Source organism: Aethalodelphis obliquidens, unplaced genomic scaffold (assembly GCF_003676395.1).
Source record: "Aethalodelphis obliquidens isolate GAN/ISIS:26980383/991018 unplaced genomic scaffold, ASM367639v1 scaffold103, whole genome shotgun sequence".
NCBI classification, from domain to species: Eukaryota; Metazoa; Chordata; class Mammalia; order Artiodactyla; family Delphinidae; genus Aethalodelphis; species Aethalodelphis obliquidens.
Window position 1 is genome coordinate 202,113 of NW_020838047.1, and position 16,765 is coordinate 218,877.

At 42.1% G+C, this 16,765-nt stretch overlaps 1 long non-coding RNA gene across 1 annotated transcript in view; it reads right to left on the bottom strand.

Moving 5' to 3' along the window:
- Window positions 1-16,765, bottom strand: part of LOC113614750 (uncharacterized) — a 48,211-nt gene that overhangs the window by 11,323 nt on the left and 20,123 nt on the right. Inside the window, exon 3 of the long non-coding RNA XR_003430713.1 lies at window positions 60-97. This is a non-coding gene — a long non-coding RNA (uncharacterized LOC113614750). The remainder of the gene's footprint in view (window positions 1-59; window positions 98-16,765) is intronic.

Genomic DNA, 16,765 nt, shown 5'->3' on the forward strand with positions numbered 1-16,765 from the left:
CCTGCATCGGCAGGCGGACTCTCAACCACTGCGCCACCAGGGAAGCTCGAAAATCTTACCTTTTAAAATTGCTATGAGGATGAGCCAAACGTGTTCTCTGAGTCATGAAAAGAAAATGTTTCATAAATGAAAAAAACAGAAGAACCCACTCATGTTAACATATACACACTACTATGTACAGAATAGATAACCAATAAGGAACTACTGCATAGCACAGGGAACTATAACTATTACCTTATAGGTTAATATCTTGTAATAACCTGTAAGGGAAAAGAATCTGCAAAAGAATACATATATATATTCTTTTTGTGTGTATATATATATATACGTGTATATATGTATAGCTGAATCATTTTGCTGTATACCTGAAACTAACACAACACCGGAAATCAACTATACTTCAATAAAAAAAAACAATTAAAAAAAGAAGGACCCACTCATGACATTGGAATGCTACACATCAAGAAAGCATTCAGGGCTTCCCTGGTGGCGCAGTGGTTGAGAGTCCGCCTGCCGATGCAGGGGACGCGGGTTCGCGCCCCGGTCCGGGAAGATCCCACATGCCGTGGAGCGGCTGGGCCCGTGAGCCATGGCCGCTGAGCCTGCGCGTCCGGAGCCTGTGCTCCACAACGGGAGAGGCCACAACAGTGAGAGGACCGTGTACCGCAAAAAAAAAAAAAAAAAAGAAAGAAAGCACTCAAGTATCTGATGGAAAATAAGGACCCACAAGTGTGTGAACCACATTCAAGAGATACGGTCACGATATTACACTCTGCTCTTGAGGGAGATGATTTGACTCACAATGATATTCAAATGGTGGAAAAACAAGTGCTTTATCACAAGGTTTTATTACTATTGTTAAGTCCTGTGATTCTCATCACGATTCATCAGTCAGACTTAGACACTTCTTAGCACTGCCCAGGGAAGAATCTTGCTGTCAAAACAAGCTTCACATTTTAATGTTTTAAACCAAACAGAGCACTGCCTGCTGATAACCACATGGAACTGTCATTCAGGGAATCATCAAGATTAGATGTGACTAATTCGGAGTCACCCAGGCAAAGGCGTTTTGATCAGAAGAGGAAATAAACTAACAAATCATCTGTAGGGGATAACAGTGGAAAGAGGACATGGCAGTTACTTAAGGGCTTTGAGGAAAAGAAACAGAGTTAGTGAGAATGCTAAAAAAAAAAAAAATCACTAGCTATGGGGCACATAAACAGAGCAGATAAGATGCCAGTAAAAACAAAATGGGATTCGTGAAATACCAAAAGGGTACATACAAAGAAGCCAATTAGATAGGATGTCTCCTTTGTTGTTCTGTATCCGTTCTGGCTCTGAAGGGGTAGGCGCTACAGAGTCGTTTCCTCCCCTTTGTTCTATAAGACACAGGACAGGTAATTATGCTGAGATTTAAATTTTTATTAGTCACTTTCAAAACTAGAATCTTCCTCATGAAACATAACTACTGCCCATTCTGCCTATCATGGCACCTATGATGTCCTAGAATATATGAGCGTGACAAGAAGGCAAGCTGTCATATGTGTTCTGATTATATCACCAGACATACAGAACTTGTATAATGCATGCTGTACAATGTCCCTGATAAGTTATCAGTCAGTCTGGCCGTAAAAGCCCGCAGATGTCTGCAAAAGTGATTTCACTTATCAACAAGTAAATATCATTGCATCGGTTTTAGAGATCAATATGTTTGTACAGATATTTATGTACACAGAAAGGAAGTCTCCACTCCAGCCAGGGAAAAATCCTAACTGTTCCTGCATCTCCCTACCCAGCTATGAGTCATTGTGCCGGTGAGAGCTGACCCACCCAGTAAAAATCTCATCCTCTTCCATCATTTAAAAACTAACTAACGCTGGGCTTCCCTGGTGGCGCAGTGGTTGAGAATCTGCCTGCTAATGCGGGGGACATGGGTTCGAGCCCTGGTCTGGGAAGATCCCACATGCCGCGGAGCAGCTAGGCCCATGAGCCACAACTACTGAGCCTGTGCGTCTGGAGCCTGTGCTCCGCAACAAGAAAGGCCATGACAGTGAGAGGCCCGCGCACCGCGATGAAGAGTGGGCCCCGCTTGCCACAACTAGAGAAAGCCCTCGCGCAGAAACGAAGACCCAACACAGCCAAAAATAAATAAATTTATTAAAAAAAAAAAAAAAAACTAACTAACACTGACAACTCTGCTTAGGAGTAGTGATTGTTCCAGAGAAGCAAAATTCCATTTATGCAGCCAGAGACAGTCATCCGACATTTGTTAATGGTACAAGATTCTTCTGAACAACTTGATGCACCTGCACAGTTCTCATCTAAGATGATAAGAGCTAACACTTACAAGTGTGTACCATGCGTCAGGCACTGTTGGCTTTTTGTTTTTGTTTTTGTTTTTTTGCGGTATGTGGGCCTCTCACTGTTGTGGCCTCTCCCGTTTGCGGAGCACAGGCTCCGGACGCGCAGGCTCAGCGGCCATGGCTCACGGGCCCAGCCGCTCCGCGGCACGTGGGATCTTCCCAGACCAGGGCACGAACCCGCGTCCCCTGCATCGGCACGCGGACCCTCAACCACTGCGCCACCAGGGAAGCCCAGGCACTGTTTTAAACACTTTGCATATCATTAAATCATCCAGTCCTCGCAACAATGATGTTATAATGAAACAAGAGGGAAGGGGGCAGGGCACAACATTTGAAAGAATGACATAACCCGAGGACATGACATAAACTGATTAGAACCAAATGGGTCCAAGATGGAAGACAAGTCGACTTCCACTAGACCTTGAGCCTCGGTATAGGCTCATTGTAACACATCAGCTAAATGACACACCCACAGGTGCCATGACAGTTTCAAGGCTGACCCTAAAGGTCAAAAAGCAGGCGGTGGCTCAATTCCTGGAAATCCCCACCCCTCTCCCCAGATAGCTGGAATACTCCTCCACTCATTAGCCTATGAAATTACCCACTCTATAAAAAACTGACAACCCCGTGCCCTGGTGCCGCTCTTGCCTTCTGACATGGCCCACACTCTTATCTGTGGAGTGTGTTTCTCTCTAAATAAATCCACTTCTTACCTGTCACTTTGTCTCTCACTGAATTCTTTCTGTGATAGGATGTCAAGAACCTGAGCTTCATTATTAGGTCCTGAAACCAGGTGTGTGATCTCAGTTGGAAGAGCATGGGTTTTGTCTGGGTCTGAGTCCCGGCCGCGTGGGTTGAATTCCCAATCTGAGGTGCACGGTTTCAGTATTACTATCCTCACTTTTGCAGATGTGGAAATGGGGGCAAAATGGTTAAGCGGCTCATAGAAGGACACACAGCTGGTAACAGAGCCAGGTTCTAACCCTGGCCGCCTGGCTCCAAAGTTCACATTCTTAACACTATGGTCCCAGGCAGCCTGCTGGGGGGGATCTAAGACTTAGATTCTTAGAAAATGGTTTAGTATAACCTACTTATTATCTTAAAAAAAAAAAACAAACAGCAAGTTAGCTAGATGGAACGTGTCTCTTCCATGGTCCTATAGAGAAAGAGCTGTGAGTGGATGGAAGGGGCAAAGCCCTTATCACAAAGACCCTAAGAATACACACCCACACTTCCCCCAAAGCCTGTGCACATTTTGCTCCAAGGAAGCAAAGTCAAACGTCTGTGTTTCTTTAGGTTAATCCATGACTCAACATAATAGAAAACAGAACACAACTCAACGTCCTTAAAAACAAAACATTAACCAAAAACACAGAAAGAGAAACTCTACATATGGCTTAAGCAATACAAGAAACGTTTGAACTGAGAGGGTTACAATTAACCAAAGGCCTTAACTCGTATCAGTTAATCAGCAACTGTAAAGCTTTTTTAAGTAAAGAATCATTAGTACAAAAGAGTAAATCATGGGGAATGATATATCTGCCATTCTCGGTCAGGCATGAAACCAGTGTTACATAAATTTTTTTCAACCAGTTCACCAAGAATTTAAAGAAAGAACTCAGGCAGGACAACAGAATTTATTTCCCAATTTCATCATTTTGAAGAGCTACACCTCACTCATAGGTTCTGTTTTTCATTTACGCCCTCTTCTTGTAACAGGTGATATCTTTTTAGGAAACGACTGCATGCAATGTTCCAACAATAATGATCTTGGATTACCTTGAAACCCTAAATGATATTTTTGGTCTTGTTCACTACCGTCTTCCAAGTGAATCGTATTCTGGGTGGTCACACAACGAGAAGGCAGGGCAGTTGACCCCATGGAAGCCACACAACCCTGCGATGCCCTGACCCGGGGCTTGCTGTCAGATTAAACTCAGTACTAACTCCAAGAAAACAATCCTTTGAGCAAAAAACTTGGCTGGATGTCCCCTTCCTGCAGAATGAAGTCAAACTCCTCCTCTTGGTCTTCATGGGATACCAGGATCCCTCATTCAAGTTCAATTTCCATCAATCGCTCCCTTCACGCCAATCAAAGGAAACAATAATTTTCTACACGCACCCTGTTTTTTTCACATTTCCATCCTTATTTTCACGCTGTGCCTTCCATTTCAAATATTCATACTCATCTCTTCCTTCAAAGCTCATCTCAAATACAATTTCTTACACACATACACACGTTTCTCTCAACTATTTTTATGTGTGACGGTTAATTTTCTATGTAAGCTTGTCTAGGCCATGGTACTCAGTGTTGTTAGGTCAAAGAGCAGTCAAGATATTGCTGCAAAAGAATTTTTAGATGAGATTAACATTTAGATCAACAGACTTCAAGTAAAGCAGATTACCTTCCATAATGTATGTGGGCCTCATCTAATCAGTTGAAGGAAGGCCTTAAGAGAAAAGACTGAGGTCTCCCGACTCAAGATGCAAAATCAGGTTTTCCTGAGTCTCCAAGCTATTGGCCTGTCCTGCAGACTTCAGACTTGCCAGCCCCCAGAATCATGTGAGCCAATTCCTTAAATTAAATCAGTAGATAGGTAGATAGATATAGATTCTCCGGAGAACCCTAACTAGTACAGTATGATGTCTGATTTCCCTACTGGACTGTAAGCCCCTCAAAAGCAATCCTTGTCTTTCTAATCCTCAAAGAACAATGCTTTAAAAATGGAGTGTGTTTAATAAATATTAAATGAATGACTGAATTTCGGGTCTATGAATGAATAAATCTTTCATCAGATCCACCTGGGAAATAACTCAACTTATATTTTTATTCTCTCTTTCCTTTGTCAGTACTGTAGTTCACACACTTACCCCCTCTGTCTACACTATTTCAGATTGCTAATGGGTGTCTCTGCTTCCAGACCCTTCCAATCCCTGCCCAAGTGCTTCTTTCACATTGCCATGTGGATTTCTCCACAAACCGCACACACGCACACACACACACTTCAGAGAACTGCACCGAAACCTGTAATGACTCCCCGTTGCCCAGAGCCCCTTTACAGCCATCATCTGTATCCACTTTGCCTTCGTGGCAAGTATTACCACACTAACCTCTCTTACAAAAATGCTCCTAAGAGGTTACTTGGTTAGAAACAAGTTTTCTGTGTGTATTACTTATCTTTTAACTATCAAAGGTAACTGAAGAAAAAAATGATTTTAAAGTTTCAAGCTATTTCTACTTTCCAGAAGATGGCCTTTATTATATAGGGTCAAGAGGCTGGGCATTTGGGCTGCGTGCCCTGGCATCTTGGGACCTCTATCTGCCTGACGACTGCTCGCTTATCTTTGAGGCTCAGAGGTCACCTCCTCTGTACAAGCTTCCTCTCCCCCCCAGTCAGGCAGTCGTTCCTCCACCTCCCATACATATCTCCATGTATTTTGCGTGTGTTTGTCTGTATCATTAGAACTTGAGTTCCTCCCCGGCTGCGTTCTTATCTCATTCATCTCGTGCTCCCAGACATCTGGCCGTTGCCTGAGATCCCCAGCCTCTCTCTAAAGTACACTTTTATGTTTTAGAGGTAGGCATGCAGGACACTGTTGAAGTCAGCAGCAAAGCATAAATTATTGGCTTTTCTTTGGAAATTCTTTCCTAAAACCAGCGGGAAAAGAAAACAAAAAAAACAGGCACCATGAAGCAGAAACTGACGCTGTACTCTAACAGACACTGCTTTCCCTTTTTCATCTGGGTATTTCGACATGGCACAGAGCCAGCTGGTCATTCTGAAATTACAACCTCTGGGCTGCCCAGGTTTACCCCTGCAAGAAGCCAAGTACTGCTTGGTTTGAACCTAAGACTAAGGGCTATTAGTCCTACACAAAGTTTCAGGAGTTGTCTGTGGTACCATCCAGGCAGTAGCCATGAGTCTGCCAAGTGACTAGTTTACATCACGATTCGTTAGAAGCTCTGCATTGACTCTGTTGACGGCTGCCTAACTTGGAAGACAGCTGAGCACAAACAAAGCTGGGGGGGGCTTCCCTGGTGGCGCAGTGGTTGAGAGTCCGCCTGCCGATGCAAGGGACGCGGGTTCGTGCCCTGGTCCGGGAGGATCCCACATGCTGCGTTGCGGCGAGAGGCCACAGCAGTGAGAGGCCCACGTACAGCAAAAAAACAAAAAAAAAAGACAAATGATTAATTACTTATTTTCGTTCCATATGCAAAAAGAAATCTCTTAACTGCCTGCTGCTTTACCTACTCACTCAAATACCTGAGCTGTATTTTCTTTTTAGAGCAGGCTGACTGCCCGTGACACATGGGTGTTTCCCAACTGTATCCCCTAGACTTTTCCTTTCATCCACCACTGCTTACCCATTTCATTGGTTCACAAAATTATATGTGTCACTAGACCTTGTTATAACTAACATTTTATTAAACATTATGTGAACCGATAACATGAAAATGTAAAAGGAAAGGGTTTCTTCTCTCATTGAAAGCCAAGCTGAGCATAAGAAAAATCAGTAGAATTGAAGCCCTAAACATGCTATTATTTGATACCTGGCGGAGGCCACTGACAGGGGCTCCACTCCACTTCGCTGTACGGTAGAAAGTAACACAACACTGTAAAACAACTCTACCCCAACAAAAATCAATTAATTAATTTTTTAAAAAGCCAAACCAAACAAGCAGGGTGCCAAGGTGCAGAAAGGGCAGGACTGCAGCCCTGCCCAGTCGCAGTGCTGTGTTCAGGGTGTTAACTCTGCCCCCATCCTCCACCAGCTGAGCTGTTCATGACTAATCTTTCAACTGCTCCCTCAAAAATACGCAAAACCTGCTCTGAGGGCCTCCTCACCTAATTTCCCATCAAAGAAATAGAACTCCAGCCACTTGACTAACTTCTCAATCTATTGAATCTTGAGACATCAGAGTTGCTTCATGTATCTGCGATACTCAGGGAAATAAAACAGCTCACACTCGGTCATATTTGATGTTTCTATTAACAGCCCTTCTATTTTTAACAGAATTCATGTCTTTGGTTGCTATTTGATTTCCTCTGGTCTTAATTCAGAGACCAGGATTTCTCTTTTTTTATCCTAAAAAATTAACCAACTATGACAATTCCAAGTATATCAAAGTGTAAAATTAATGCCAACCTCATTTACTGGGGGGTGGGGGGAGGTGTATGTTTGTACATGTGTATTATGTTTCTGGTTCAAATTTGAATTTTACTGGGTGTTGTTTTGACAGTTTTGGAATTTGTGGGGTTACCCAGCGATTTCTGTATAATTATGCTTATGAAAAAAACCTTAAAACACTGCAGATTCACAATCATAGATCCTGTTATTTCTGAAATGGAAGAAACCTACTATCCTTACACTTGGGGAAAAGGAACCAACTGGGACTTGGTGAGTACACGTCACTTGATGACATTGCTGTGGGAAAGAGGAACCAGGGCAGGAAGGGAATCATGGTCGACGGGGTCCGCATCACACATCCACAGTATTGAAAGAAGAGAGTGTGGCTTCCTTAACTTGGGTCTACGAAGCAATAATGCATTTCTGATAACAGACTGGGCACATCTTATATAAATTGAAAGAGGTATTTGCCTAGAGACTCAATAGTCTACTCAAGGAACTCAAGGTAGATTTTAAGATGAAAAAGGAGAAACAGAGACTGGGTCACAAAAGAGCTGGGATTTGTACTCAGACAACTCAGCTCCAGGGTCTGTGCCTGTAACCACGAAACTAAGCTGCACAGAAATATAGGGCCTGGTAAGTAACAAAGTAAGACCATAGGCGCCATTTCAGAAACCCCATAGTTCAAGGAGAAGAGGTATCAAGAGTAACACCAGGAATCCAGACAGGTTTCTTTCCCCAGAGAAATTACAGGCAGACCTTGTCTTATTGTGCTTTTGCTTTACTGCACTTGGCAGATACCGTGTTTTTTACAAACTGAAGGTTTGTGGCAACCCTGCATTGAGCAAGTCTATCTGCACCATTTTTCCAACAGCACTTGTTCACTTTCTGTCTCCGGGTCACACTTTGGTAATCCTCACAATATTTCATACTTTACCATTATTATTATAAGTGTTATGGTATCTGTGATCAGTGATCTTTGATGTTACTACTACGACTCGCGGAAGGCTCAGATGATGGTTCTCATTGCTTAGCAAGAAAGTATAATTAAGGTCTACGTATTGTTTTTTGAGACATAATGCTGTTGCACACTTAGACTACGGTATAGTGTAAACGTGACTTTTATATGCATTGGGAAACCAACAATTGCACGTGACGCGCTTTATTGCGATATTTGTGTTACTGCGGTGTCTGGCACTGAACCTGCAGTGTCTCTGAGGTCGGCCTGTACTAAGCCCACACCCACACCTGGCCCATCACAGAGCACTTACCTGGGCTCAGGAACATAAAGTAGCTGAACCCATGATGACTGCCATGGCTTGAGAAGAATGTTCAAAACCATAAATCCTGACGCCAGAATCTGGAGAGTTTTCAGGTAACAGTCCCCAGAAAGGTTGTACGGAACTTCTCTGACGTCACAGAGACCACACAGCAAGGCAGTTCCCAGCCGGAACCTGCAGTCCCGAGTGATCCCGGCACACAGCACACCGCGAAAAGGCTAAGGGTAGAAGTGGGAAAGCTCAGGCGCCCATTTCTTTGTTTCTCCAAACTCACGGAGAGAAGTGAGCATCACAGCCTGCCTGCAAGTCATAGCTGCACAGGTACGTTATTTACTCCCAGCCTGCTTACCTTTGTGGATTTTCTTTTATCACCCTTTGCAAATTCTCTACGGCCTGCAACGCTCACCTTAACTGAGACCCTTACCTCTGGGAATCTGCTCTGGACACCCTCACCTAAACTTCCTACTTATATTCGTCTGTCCAGTTCCCACCCAGCCTTCAAGGAGAGTTTCAAATTCTCTCCCATCTCAAAGTCGTTTATGATAATTCTGGAAGTGATTCTATGGACTTAGAATCAAATGGACTTAATCAAATTAGCGGTGGACCACATCTGACTCTATATGTGACTTATGACGTTTAATCACGTACCTCATAGGGTAGTTGTAAAAATTAAATGTGTTGGTTAAAATAATTCATGTAAACTGTTTAGCACAGTTTGTGGCATATAGCAAGTGTTCAGTGTTAGCTATTATTATGATTATTTCTGATTTTTTATCATTATTACATTATTTTATGCTATTATGAAACCATATTTTATTTAATTTCACTAAACCTATCCTTGGCCTTTCCAACAAGGATAAAGGCAATGTTATAGCTAGTTCACCCCAAATTCCAGAAACTCCTAACCCTGTACTAAACATAGAATGTATTGCCAATAAATACTTAGATGATTAAAAACGGGGCCCTAAAATTGTTAACAAATACTGCCTTTTTACACTCTGCAGTTTCTGAATCACGTTCAGGTAGTAAAACAGGTGGGACCATTCTTACCAAAGATTTACAGGACAAATAGTTGTTAAAAATCTCTGTCAAGGCAATCTGTCACTCTAAGAAAAAAACGAGGTGGTCTTGACCCCGAGATCTCAGGTGAGCTGTAAATTCTCGGGAGAAGATGGCTTATAGCCGACCATCAATGTGCAGACACGTTTCCACATACATTTCAGAAGCTTGTGTCAGCTCACAGATCTCCTCGTCAGGTGCAGCCCAGAAGATTCCAAAACCCTAAGTTAGCAGATCCGTTCGACAATGTATGTATTTGTGTTTTAGAAACGTCACCCTGGAAGCAGCTGAGAAGGAATGAGTTGCATGTGACGGGTGAAACAAGGGTCGAATTAGAGGCTGCAACCAGGGCCAGAGGAGGAAACTGCAGACCTGATGGAAGCCACGCAGGGGAGGACCCAGAGGTCCGTTACAGCCACCCGCTACGACTTCCCCAGGGCTAGCTTCTCTGTGCTCAGCCCCCTCCTGCATGAAGCCCTCCAGTCTCTGGATTCTTCAACTGCAGTGAATTCTACCACCATGGAGGTTGCATGCCTCCTATCACAGATCTCACAATTTTTCTCACAGCTTACAAATTAATTTCTCAAACCTAGAGTTCGTCATTATTACTCAAAGCACAATTCAGCAGCCTGAGAATTTCCATTCGATCTCTTCTGTCTTTACATTTTCAGCCTAGATTTCTCTTTTATTTTCATTTATTCTTTCTCAGAAGGCAAGATGAAATTAATTTATAAATAAACGTACGAGGAAAATATTCCATGCTGCTAGTAATCGAACAATTTGAGGTATCATTTAGGTGTGGAGCAAAAAGACAATTCTTTTCCAAATGACAACCAGTACTTCCAAAGGTGAAGTAAAGCTACTAAGTTCACAGCGGCTGAAGGCACTGCAAGTTGATATAAACATTTTGGAAAACAGGTTAGAAAAAGCTATTAGGAGCCCACCGCCCCCCCCCCCCAAAAAAAGAACTAAGCAGCATGTCCTTTGACCTTGTAATCCCACCTGTAGAAAATTATCCTTAAGAAATAATCAAAATGGAGGGAAAACATTCACAGAATATGTTCACTGCAACATCATTTAAAATAGGCAAATATTGGGAGAAATTTTAATGATTAATTGAATTACCTGTTTCATGATAAAATAGCACCTGTGTTTTCCCTGACGTCTCTAACTAAATATCTATATAAAATTTTCAAAGTAAAAATGATCAAGACAATGAAAAAATAAGTAAAAACAGATGTGTAGTGAACAAGACGCATGTGAACCCAAGTGTAATTGCTGTTGCTGAAGATGACATTGCACAATCAAAGATAAATTAATGGTACGTGTAGAACCCAGAGCTATGCCGCAGCTATGTCTGCTCCAGAGGCCGGGTGTTCAACCACTTCTTTCTACTGCCCACCCATTATATGCCCTTCAAATTGTTCCCTATTTTAAAACACGACAGCTCAGTGTGATTCTAGATGCCAGACAGAAATCCCCATATACTGAGGTGGAAGTACAAAGTTTAAAACGTTTCTAGAAAGTAATATTTATCAAGATCCATATTGTTCAAGCAGTGAACATTCGCCTCTAAAAATCTACTTTCTAAAAGACGTATCACATACTGAGGAACTATGGCTAATTTTTTTAGGTGTGATATGATACAGTTGCCACAATTTTTAAAGAGTCCTTACTTTTCAGCAGCACCTCCTGGCGTGTTAATGATGTCTGGGATTTGTTTCAAAACAACCCAGGGACGAGAGCGTGCAGATAAAACAGGATGGGCCGTGAGTTTTTAATTGCTGAAGCTGGTGATGGGAGAAGAAGATTCCTATAGTAAAATATTCTCCCCTCTGTTGTATCTATTTGACACTTTGCATAATAAAATGTTAAAAATTCATCAGAGATGCACTGATGGTGCAAGGATGAGAACTGCTGGGCTACGTGAAATAGTCACTGTTGCCAGTAACTAAAATACCCAGCCATAGGGAAATCATCATATGAATTACGGCATATCTATAGGTTCAAATATTATGCATCCGTTAAGAATTCCTGTTTCCAAGGGCAAATTCATGATATTACAAAAATGTTCATGATATACTAAGTGGGAAAATCTTGTATGAACACTAAAAACCAAGTACAATATGGTTTTTGTAGGGAGGACCCCTCAAAATTTGGGGGGAAGACATTTTCCCAGAGAAGAAAGTTGGAAAGAAATTGTTATTAGAATATTAACAATGGTTATCCCTTTGTAGTCTTGGGTAGCTTTTATTTTCTTTAAAATTTTTTTTCCTTTTCCAGTATTTCTACCATGACAATGAATTATTTTTATATTCAGCAAAAAGTCAGCGTTTTCAGGAACTTAAAAAGCAAAATGAAACCTGAGTTTGCACAGAGAGTAAAAGACTCTTGACCAGTGACACCCCATCTTGGGTCACTGGTCAACCACTAGAGCCCTTGCGGTGGAGGCCCATGACCTCCCTGGCAGACGGGGCTGGTAGCCACTCACCCATGGGCATTCTGGAAGCCGGGGCTCAGAGGCACAAATTGGGCCCTCATCCATATCCCCCCCGCATGTGGAAAGACATGCACAGTGGAGTAATTATAAGAAGAAGAACTATAAAGAGAAACGAACAACTGAGCAAAGTCATGAAACACAGAGGGGTATTACATGTTGTGTACAGAGGTCACATCAGAGGTAAGTCGTGCTGATTCCAGGTGACCCCAGGTAAAATAGAAAAACAATTTGAAATGCACCCAAAAACCCCACAACTTAGGTAGAAGATTTAGTAATTGTCCAAGGGTCATTATGAATTTTCCATTAGTGTAAAAATTCTTGAAACAAACAAAATTAAAGAAGTCTCAAATAAATGGAAAGATATCTTGTGTTCATGGATCAGGAGAATTAATATTGTTAAAATATCTGTACTATCCAAAGCCATGTACAGAGACAATGCAATCCCTAGCAAAATTCCACGGCATTTCTCACAGAAATGGAAAAAGAGCAATCCTAAAATTCACATGGAACCACAAAAGACTCTGAATAGACAAAGCAATCTTGAGAACAAAGCTGGAGGTACCACATGTCCTAATTACAAACTATGCTGCAGACTAACCCCTGTATTTACAGTCAACTAATATTTGATGCAGAAGCCAAGAATACTCAATGGGGAAAGAGTAGTCTCTTCAATAAATGGTCTTGGGAAAGCTGGATAATCACATGCAAAAGAATGAAGCTGTACCCCCAAAAAATAACTTGAAATGGATTAAAGACTTTAAATGAAGAACCTGAAACTGTAAAACTCCTAGAAAAAAGCATAGGAAAACAAATCTTTCTTGACTTTTTTTGGATAGAACACCAAAAGCACAGGCAACAAAATCAAACATCAACAAGTAGAACTACATCAACAAAAAAGCTTCTTCACAGAAAAAGAAATAACCGACAAATGAAAAGGAAACCTGTGGAATGGGAGAAAATATTTGCAAACCATATATCTGATCAGGGATTAATATCTAAAATGTATAAGGAACTCGTTTAACTCAGGAGCAAAAGGACAAGCTAATTTAAAAATGGGCCGAGGACTTGAATAGATGTTTTCCTAAAAGAGACATTCAGATGGCCAACAGGTACATGAAAGCATGCTCAACCTCACTCATCACTAAGAAAATGCAAATCGAAACCACAATGAGACATCACCTCCCACCTGTCAGAATGGCTGTTATCAAAACAACAACAAATAACAAACGCTGGTGAGGGCGTGGAGAAAAGGGAACCCTTGTGCACTGCTGGTGGGAATGTAGATTGGTGCGGTCACTGTGGAGAACAATATGGAGGTTCCTCAAAAAAATTAAAAATAGAACTACTGTATGATCCAGCAATCCCACTTCTATATATATATATATACCATATACAATGAAATATTATCCAGCCATGAGAAGGAAGGAAATCCTGCCATTTGTGGCAACACAGGTGGATCCTGAGGGCATTATGCTGAGTGGAATAAGTCAGGCAGAAAAAGACAAATACTGAACGATCTCAGTTGTATGTGGAATCTAAACAAGCAGAACTCATAGAAACGGAGAATAGAGTGATGGTAACCAGGGGCTGGGGGTAGAAGAAATGGGGAGAGGCTGGTCAGAGGTTATGAACTTCCAGTTATAAGATGAATGAGTTCTGGGGATCTGATGTACCACATGGTGCCTCTAATTAATAATACTGCATTATCTACTTGACGGGGGCTAAGAGAGTAGATCTTAAAAGTTCTCACCATGAAAAATAATAATAATAATTATGTGAGTTATGGAGGTGTTAACTAACCCTCCCATAGTGATCATTTCACAATATATAAGTGTATCAACTTATCACATTGTATACCTTAAACTTATAAAATATTGCATGTCAATTATATCTCAATAAAGCTGGGAAATAAGTAAATAAATAGGTCTCTAATGCCGGGGGAAAAAGACAGCTCAGGTTGAAGACAGTAACCGACACAAGAACAATGTCAGTTTCCTACTAGCTTAAAAATTCCCTGTCCAAAATCTTCGTCATTCATCTTCACTTCCATTCATAAGCACATCAAATGGAAGCGCCTTGCCAGGGTCCAGGTGACGGGGCTCATCTGATTGTCGTGCTACCAGGAAGGACACTACGCACGGAGTTGTTCGCACGCACCCTTGCTTGGGCATTAACTCTCAGACAACGTGAGTGTTTGCTAATGCTGGATGCATCCTTGGACTTAAAGCGCATGAAAAAGTCCTTGATCCAAATGATTCTCTGGCCTATGAACACGTGAACTCAGCCAAATGTTTTTCAAGTCTAATCTCAAAAAAGTAGCTTTCTTAAGAGCGTGGACTTCACAATCCGTCCCTTGCTAGGTGTTAAAAACTTCACAGTGTCCCCACCAAACAGAAACAGCTCCTCCTTGTATATCAGTGCCTCGGCCCCTTAGAACACACTCAAGTCACATCCACAAACCATCTGGAATCATGAGAGGTAAAAAGCATTCTTAGCTTTCCTGATTCCTCAGCTTACAATCTTGATGTCTTATCATCTTTCTTTGATTTTTTGGTCAAAAACATGTAACATCCCTATGCATTTTTCTCACCTGCTTTATAAAACTTCTAGTTAAATAAATTCTGATCTTCAAGGAACATTTCCATCTCCTATGCTCCTCAGGGAGCTACTGTCCAACGGTGCACATGATAATACAAGCGTGCACACTTCTGAAGAATGAAGCTTTAACTCCCCTATTGGCTGCTGTCTGTATGCATCTGTAGCAAATATAGCCCCCAAATACATTTATTTTTACCAAATGTCTTCAAATGGAATAATCTCAGTTTGCAGGTGATGTTTTTAATCTTGAAGGCTTTCTACGAGAAGAAAAAAGAGAGGAAAAAACCTACCTAATTATGGTTAACCTTTGAAGTAAAAATGAGAATTCTAGAATTCTAAAATAAACATCCTTCTTAGTCACATGTGTGAGTTCCAGGAAAATTTTAAAAAAGAAACAGATATCTGAATAAGTAAATGAGTCAGAAATGCCCAGAAATATGCTTCACGTCATAATACCCAGCACCTTTGGAAATCATGAACACCTGTGCCACAGAAGATTTATATATTAAAGTTCACACTGTCACTAGATTTTCCCTACAATACCAGTTTCAAATGACAGCCTGAGGTTTTTTGCAACAGCATTTGTCAGAAGAAGTCAGCTCATTTCTTATTATTAATTCCATTTGTACTATAGTGTATTCGCTGGAAACTTTATTGATCCTTGCTCCATCTAATTTTGGCTTTCACAACACAGGCGACAAAACTTTAGTTTGCAAGAGAAATCAGTATTATAACCTACTCACTGCTAACGGTGACGACATTGACAAAATCATGGCTGGAGAGCTGCGGAACTGAGGCCAGCTGAAAAGAATTCCTGTCTCAGAATTAAAATGTCATCTCTTAGGTACACATACTCACATCTCCATAGGCAAGTGGGGCGCTTGGGACACGTCAGTACACACGACTTGCAGGAGGCCCTGCCCTCGGTCAGCTTACAGTCTCCCGGACCTTTCTTTGGAGGTAACAGCCTCCCAATATTGCCCAAAACTTAACAGCCTTCTCCGTCCAAATGTGAGAATGGCAGCCCACCTTCTACACCTAACTAAACAGAATCTGTATTCTTTGGACAATCCCATTAGCCCATTCTGCCTCCTGGCACGTGGTGGCCGACACCCCTGGTCCCAGTTCCATGGATGGTGTTGCTACTGAGTCTGACTTTGATGCTGGTCAGCTGAGCTGATACGTATTCGGTTCCCGCACAGACCCAGGTGGCTCTTAAGGAGGATAACCCAACTCCCTCCAAATTAGAACGAGCCAGGACAGTCTATCCACTGCCTGGACTCCCACTGTTGCCAACCTCAGCTTGCCCCAAGGGGGCAAACCCAGGAGTGCTAGGCTGAGGCTGAGGCCTCCTACAGACCTTGAGCCACCACCCCTCCGCCCTTCTAAGACATCCACATGCCCAGACACCAGGAAGCCGCTCCCTTTTCACCTGGGAACCCAGAGTCTGAGTATACCTCTCTACTTAGAAATCAGAAGGACCCTCTCCAATCCCCGGAAGGCATTACACTATTCATTCACTCTTTCATTCACTTTCCAAACACTCATTGACGACCTACTCTGTGTCAGGCTCTACCCTCAGCACCAACTGCCCCCAGGAAGGCTCTCTGTGGAGGAAGCTGCCTTCACACCCGCAAAGGGTGACAACATGACTTTCTGACAGTTCCCTCCCTAGAATAAAAGGGGGAAGAACCACCATAAATGGTACAGTCAGCTGGGCATCCTATTACATATCTCACAACACACACACACACACACACACATATATACACATATGAATTATAAATTTTTAAAAATCCAGGTGATAATGAACACAGTGATGATGGAAATTACCA